Genomic DNA, 7,486 nt, shown 5'->3' with positions numbered 1-7,486 from the left:
AGGGAAAGATACAATTAAGTGTTATATACTATTTGACTTGTATAAACTATAATTGAGACAGAGAGACCAATTAAAGGTTCATTCATTAATACTAACACAATGCCAAAGAAAAAACACAAAATTTCATGGACTATGAAATGTGATATTGTTATTGATTCATTATAATATATGCATCCTGAGATTAATCGATATTCCTAATGTTATTTTCTAAAAAAAATAAAAGGACTTCCTCACTGTAATACATAAGTTTTATTTCAATTTTTAATTTAAGGGAATCATAAAGAATACATGCAGAAAGGAACCATTGAAGTGTTTACTATTTTGGAAGCTTAATACGGACAAATCTTTTAAGGGGACTTTTCTTACATTATAAATGTAGTCTGTATGCTGGAATCCAGGTTTGTTATTACCTCCCTCTCACTAAATATATAAAACATTACAGCTATAAGCCAGGAAAAAAATAATGTTTCAAAATATTATGAACAAAGTTAGGAACATAAAATACCTTAAAAATGACATGTAAAATTAAAATTGCATTTGTAAACTAGCATATGAAATTTCAAATAACCATCATAAAGATTAAGAAAAACAAGAAGAAATGTTCATAACCTTCCAAATAACAAGTATAAAAAAATTTAACCTACCTAAATCAGAACTTTAGTCTCTTTTATTTCTTAAAATCCATCCTATTTGTGTGTGTATCATGAATTAAGACAAGAACTATATAGATGGGAGGGATAATAAAGGCTCCTTTAGCCAAGAAATTTACATAATGCATCTCAGGTAAGAAGTTATTAAATGGAGCATTATAAGAAAGCAGCCTTGGAGATGCATAATTTCATCAAGCAACAGCCCAATACACAAATTAAGACTGGGGCAATTGCATGTTGTCCTTTGTTAAATGTTCCAGGGAACTAGCCATTAAGAGTGCTAGACCTGTGTACAAGCATTTCTGTCTTTACACAGGCATCTCCTTTACTTTCTTGTTTAGCGATGGAAAGGTTAGAGGTCAATGCGCCAAGTGTATAGGAGGGGCCATTGTGCAGAAAAGCATCCTGAGAACGAGAGACAGATTGACTTGTTAGAAAACTACACAGTTAATGAAGGGACAAAAAAAATGTAAATCTAAACTTTAAATGTTAGCAATAGTATATTTTTGTTTTAATTTGCTATTTGAGCAGATCTGAATCTTATCTAATTCACTCAATTGGAAATAAACACACACACATACACATTTTAAAAAACAATCCTCAAAGGATTTAGTGATGATTAATTAGATAGATTGATGTCTAGAGAAAGAAAGATTAAAAAAAAAATGTGTTAGAAGGGTAAAAAGTTCAAGCTCTTAAGAATTCCAAGTTCCTGGTTCCTATTACATATTTTATTATTATAATTTTTTTCTTAGTGTGACTGTATTCAGACCCCTTAGAACCTCAACGGTTAGAAAGAAAAAGAAAAAGATGTGAGCTGCCACCTGGCAGGAACACCTCCCTCCACCTCCTCTATATACTCCACATCTAACAATGCTTCATAAAAATAGCAACTCTTAGATTAAAAAAGAATAACTTTGAGTTAAAAAAATTAGTCTGTTTCGGTGGTCTGCTATTAAAAATAATGTTCACTCACTCGAGATAAATCATGAAAACATTCCAAACCTTGTTATTACTATCTTTGTGACCCTTTCTCTCTTTGATCCAGAATGGAAATTTGGCAAAATGCTTACTGAAGACATTAACACCAAGAAAAACAAACCTGTTGTTACAGATGCTGCCTGTTTGCAATGAGATGTGTTCCTTCACCTATGATATCACCAGATCTGTATTTACGTTTAGGCTTTATAGTGACATTTACATTTTCAAATTTTAGCAGCCTATAGTTTATTATTAATTTCAACTTCTTTTCACCAGGCAATTGAAATTCTTGAGTACCATAACCATCACTATTGTTGTTTAGAGTAGGAATCTGGATCATAAATATTACAAGTCACTTGTCCAAGGATTTGAAATGTCTTTGGAAGTCAGCACAAAGGTATTTAGAAGTTCATAGGATTATATTAAGTATTTGTGTCAATATAGACAGCAAGACACATTCTTCTGTTGCTAGAAACTGGCCCATAAAAATGTTCCCACATTTATCACTGAAGGAACCCTATAGGGTTAGTTGAAGGAAGAAAGAATGTTTTAAAGGATGGATCTTATCATATAGGATCTAGTATTCACAGTTGAGGCTGACATTCCACAGTGAATTCTTCCATTCAGTGTTCTACTTCTATTTTCAGAAGAAACTTAACATGAGAAACAGTTACATGCACACACAAATCAAAAGTAATCATGCAGAGGGAGTTTCTGAGTGATCTTTAAACTTGAGAATTTTTGATAAGAACTGAAAAATGTATTATTGCATCTAATATATATACTTTTATCACTAAATATCTGTTAATATTCCAAAGAATCAAGTAAAAGTAGGTTAACCCTAACATTAAGTAAAGGAAAACTATGAACTGCATCAGATATTATGAGAGAAGTAATAAGAATAATTTACTTACAAATAAATATTATGTTATAATGAAGGAGTTAGGAGAGAAATAATAAAATTACACAGATGTTTAAGATGTTTGGTTTATATGACTATATAGCAACAATGGTGAGTTGCTCATATGTCAAAATTACCAACCAAAGTAAGTTAAGATTGTGTTAAAAGTAATGTTATTGGAGTGGATTATTGACTTGGGACAAAATAGAAAGAAACAAACAAAAACACATGACTGCAGATATTATTTAAGTTTTGATTTGAGATTTAAGTGAAGTCTGTGAATGTGGGCCTTAAAAGTAGGTAAGGAAGAATGTACTAGCAGACACACCTTTTACATAATTAGACCAGGGGCTGCTTGAAGGAATGAAAGGTTCCGCCAGCCAAATAGACCAAAAAGGTTGCCAGGTAGTCTATGTATGAGAAGGTTCCCGGTCTAGTGTTTCTTCCTTCAGTGGGATATGGCCTTTAGATGGAGGACTTGTGAGATTGCCTAGATGATCACTCCTTTCATATCACAGGGTATTGTCTTTTTCTTCTGCATCCACAACCGAGATTGTTACATACAAGTAATAACTTAAAGTAATTAACATATAAATCAATTTATTCTAATTAGTAAAAGTGATTATGCAAAAATACCTGATGGATTATGTATTGATTTTCTGGCTAATCATAAGAGGTGACATAATTTTTTCTTAATACTCTCTGGCAGACTTGGAATTTTATAACATTGATTAAACTTCTGACCGCAAGAAAAATTAGTTAAAAATTTATGTCAATATAATAGCTAATAAAAAAGTCTAGTGGAAAAGAACAAATATGAAATAGTCAACAGAATCAAATGTTTTTCTTTGAAAAGATTAATGACATTGAAAAAGTTCTGCTGATAATTAATTGAGAAAAAAGGGAAAGGGAACCAAAATAGTTGTATCTTCTTGATTGAAGAAGATATAACTATTGGAGATGTAGCCATTAAAAAATAATAAGAAATAGTATTAGGAACAAATTTTTGCCAAAAAATAATAATAATAACATGAATAAGAACTAGAGGTGGGGTTTGAATGTGGGCATTCAGAGACCAAGGACTCACTGTTAGAAAGAAATTGGACAATGAGCGGCTTTAAAAACAGTTATTTTTATAATTGGCAAAAGATACCTCTAGAAAATTCTAAGCAATAAACATTATATTCATTTAATACTATTTGAACAAGGGTGTTCATTTATCGTGCTCAACTCAAAAGAGTTTTATATGCCCAAATAGGAATAGTGAAACAGATGTTGATATATTCAGTTGTTCTTACTAAGTCGCCAGTGAAATTTACAAAGAGTTCTTATCTTAATACTACATTTACATGACAAGTCTAGTAGAAAAAAATAAGAACACAGAGATGAAAACATGGCATCATGTCAGTTAGGCCTCAAGCACAGATGAGGGACTGGAAAGAAAGTGGTAACAGTATTTTTGTCTTGATGGAGGCATACGAAGATGATTATTTCTTTTATTTCTCTGTCTTCTCCATATATTTAACAACAGTCTTCTGTCACATGTCTATTGAAACCAAAATAAATAAGCTATTTCTAAGTATTGTTTTAAAATATCAAGTAACGTTTTCCGTCTCAGTGTTCTAACTGAGGGTGAAACATAGAGGGGCCTTTCATGGACCCAGGAGCTTGCCCATTGGTTGGCCAGTTTCCGTTTTCAGGAAGCAACACATCGAATTGTAGGACAGAGAAAACTGGTTCAGAGAACCCGCTGGCACAGAGGGATGTTCTGCAGATCAGATTAGATAATGAGCCAGAAAGGGCTTTAAAACCCGAAGGGCCCACAGAGATAAGGTGCTGCTGCATTCTGGTAAAGTGAAAAACACACCATTGAATGAAATGCTTGTGATCTAATGGCCCAGAGAAATCAATAGTCTGTTATTTTAAGCTCTATCCTTGACTTATTTCCTACTCAAAGAGCGACTTCAGAAAGGAAAGTTAAGCTTCCTGTCCTTGACTTTTCCCTGTTGAATAACATGCGTAATGTTCTTTATTTCTGTGAAAAATGATTTGGGAGATCAATGCATTGAAAGGGCTCACTTCAGAATGTTATTACCACCACAGAATGACATATTACAGCTCATGAGATTTTAGGAAATGACATATCCAAATTATCTAAAGGTCAAAACCAGCACTAAACAGGCATGCAGTTTGCTTCCTTCATTTAGGCCAGATTCCTTCATGGCCATATGTAATGTGATTCTGTTACAAATCCTGAGGACATTGGGTTAGGTATTAAAAGGAAACTTTTATTAAACTCTGATTCACTTTAAACTGATAAGCGCTACTAGTGTGAAGGTTAAACAAGCACAGGAACACACTCTATAAAAGAACCTGAAGTCGCCGAAACCGGTTTGGCTCAGTGGATAGAGCGTCGGCCTGCGGACTGAAAGGCCCCGGGTTCGATTCCGGTCAAGGGCATGTACCTGGGTTGCGCGCACTTCCCCAGTGGGGGATGTGCAGGAGGCAGCTGATCGATGTTTCTCTCTCGTCGATGTTTCTAACTCTCTATCTCTATCTCTCTCCTTTCCTCTCTGTAAAAAATCAATAAAAAAAAAAAAAAAAGAACCTGAAGTCATGGCAAAGGCACAGACAAGAGGGAAAGGTAAGAGACCCAGTTCGCCTGCATTGAGGGCTGCACGTTAACAAAAACGGATGTCAATTGTCACAGGTGATTGGATCTTTTGATTCTTTATTGCTAATGATCTTCTATTGTGATTAGACCCCAACACCAAGGCCAGGAAATGAGGAGCATTTTTTAAAGACCCCAATAACTATTAATTCAAATCTTTTAAATATCTGTTGTGATTCTCTCTTCTATATCGAAACTATAATCACCATTTGTATCCTCGGTAGCAATTAGTGCTTACATTTTGGGGGTTTACGTTCATGGTTTATCCAGTTTGTCCATGTGACTATTAACATAAAAATATGAGCAATTTGCTTATGGATAGATTAAAAATCAGTTGTTAAAGCAGTATTTGGAAAGGTCAAGGTAGAGTCTATAAGAGGATAGAATTTTCAATGTCCCTTGCATGCCATAAAACTCTATCCTTTTCTCTTTAGTGAATGTGTACATTTTATTGCTTTTACTGGTAAGGAGAAAAGACAGGACAGAAAGCACAGAAATGGAACCTAGGAAAATAGCTTACAGTGAAACCAATTTCAGTACCCATGCTAATAAAGTTTTCTCTATACATATGGGCCTGATCCTTCCAGGAAAAAAAAAAAAAAGGGAGTAATTCTTCATTTTGTCTAGGGATTTTAACTCTTTCAATGCCCTGGGGCACTATACGGTGCATTAAATTATACTAAATAGCCAGAAAGAATTAACACACTTTCCAAGTCAAGTCTTTTATTTCTTTCTGCTGGGTAACATCAGGCCATTGATCATATTAGAAGGTCTATGCCGAAACCGGTTTGGCTCAGTGGATAGAGCGTCGGCCTGCGGACTGAAGGGTCCCAGGTTCGATTCCGGTCAAGGGCTAAAAAAAAAAAAAAAAAAAAAAGAAGGTCTACCCAAGTCCCACAGGCACTTTCCCTGATGTCAGAGCTAGCCAGGTGTGATGGTTTCCTTTCTTGAACTCCAATAAACTTCATAAGACCTATTCAACATCACTCAACTAAATCATATAATGGCAAATTTACAACCCATTGGCACTAAATGGTCTAGTTGGTTGTCCCTACTGCTTGCTAACTAAATATTAAAAGTCAGCTAACCCAACGTTCATCTAAAATTATGTGACTTGACCTTTATCATCCCAAAACTTGAGAAAAACTTTATGCCTCGCCACATTTCCCTTAATTATGTCTTTCCCCATTTGGTCTTGTAAACTGGGGGAACCAGTCAAGCTTTTTATCCCACCTCAGGGGGTCGAGAGAATAGGAAACCTGTCACTAATTCCTTTCACCTCACAGGCAAAACTCCTTCACCCAATTAACTCTGACCAGGTGCACCCTCCAGTGAGCCTGAGGAATGCACAGAGCTCACAACCCTGCTCCCATCTTGGCAGAGAGAGAGCCTAACCTGCACCTGATTAGCAAGCTTTGCTGGGGCTGCAAAAACTTGGGGAATGAACATAATGTCCTCCATGAAAGCTGGGAAAGATGGATGCTGCACGTAATGACTGCCCTGTGCATTAGCAGACCTATCTTTTATAGGAACCAGTTTATGCATACAGACAAGGAGGAGCCACTCAAACGAATCAACAGCCATGAATTTGCTAAGCTAGCATTTTGACCCAAGTCGTCCTCAACATATTCCCATGATCATTTAGGGTGTGGGACTAATTGTCTTGCATCTTTTAGGAATAAGTATAAACAGATTCAGATAAAATGAATGGTCAAAAACACAGCACAGAGGAAGAGAACAAAAATTTTAATTTAGAAATTAGGAGTGCCTATATCAAATATCAAACTATGACAAAAAAGGCAACAGGTAGTGGTTACATTGGAGGACGCTAGCATCCTAAAGGTCTGAATTCAAAACCCTGACTGAGTTAACACCTCACTAATTAGATATATTTGCATAAATTACTTAATCTCTGCTTCAATTTTCTCATGTGGTAAATGGAAAAACATGCAATAACTACTTTATAGGGTTGTAGTGAAGAGTAAATGGCATAATATAATCAAGGCTTAGAAGACAGGAAGAAACACAGTATGCACTTAATACTTTTTTGCCCTTACAATTATTGGAGACATTTAGTGAGTGAAAGCAGCAAAATAATCAAATGAAAAATATTTTCTCACCCAAACGGTAAGTCTATTTAAATGAGAAGTAAGGGCTTTGCCTAACCATTTGGCACCAGCTGGCTGGGATCCAGGAAATTAAAAGGGAATGGTTTAGAGCTGTGATTTTCAACATGTACTTAGCTGGGTCCTTAAGTAGTTTTTTGGAGGTGTTGGGGTCCTT

The sequence above is a fragment of the Myotis davidii genome, unplaced genomic scaffold (assembly GCF_000327345.1).
Source record: "Myotis davidii unplaced genomic scaffold, ASM32734v1 scaffold442, whole genome shotgun sequence".
In the NCBI taxonomy this organism is placed as follows: Eukaryota; Metazoa; Chordata; class Mammalia; order Chiroptera; family Vespertilionidae; genus Myotis; species Myotis davidii.
Note: the sequence above shows the minus strand (reverse complement) of the source record.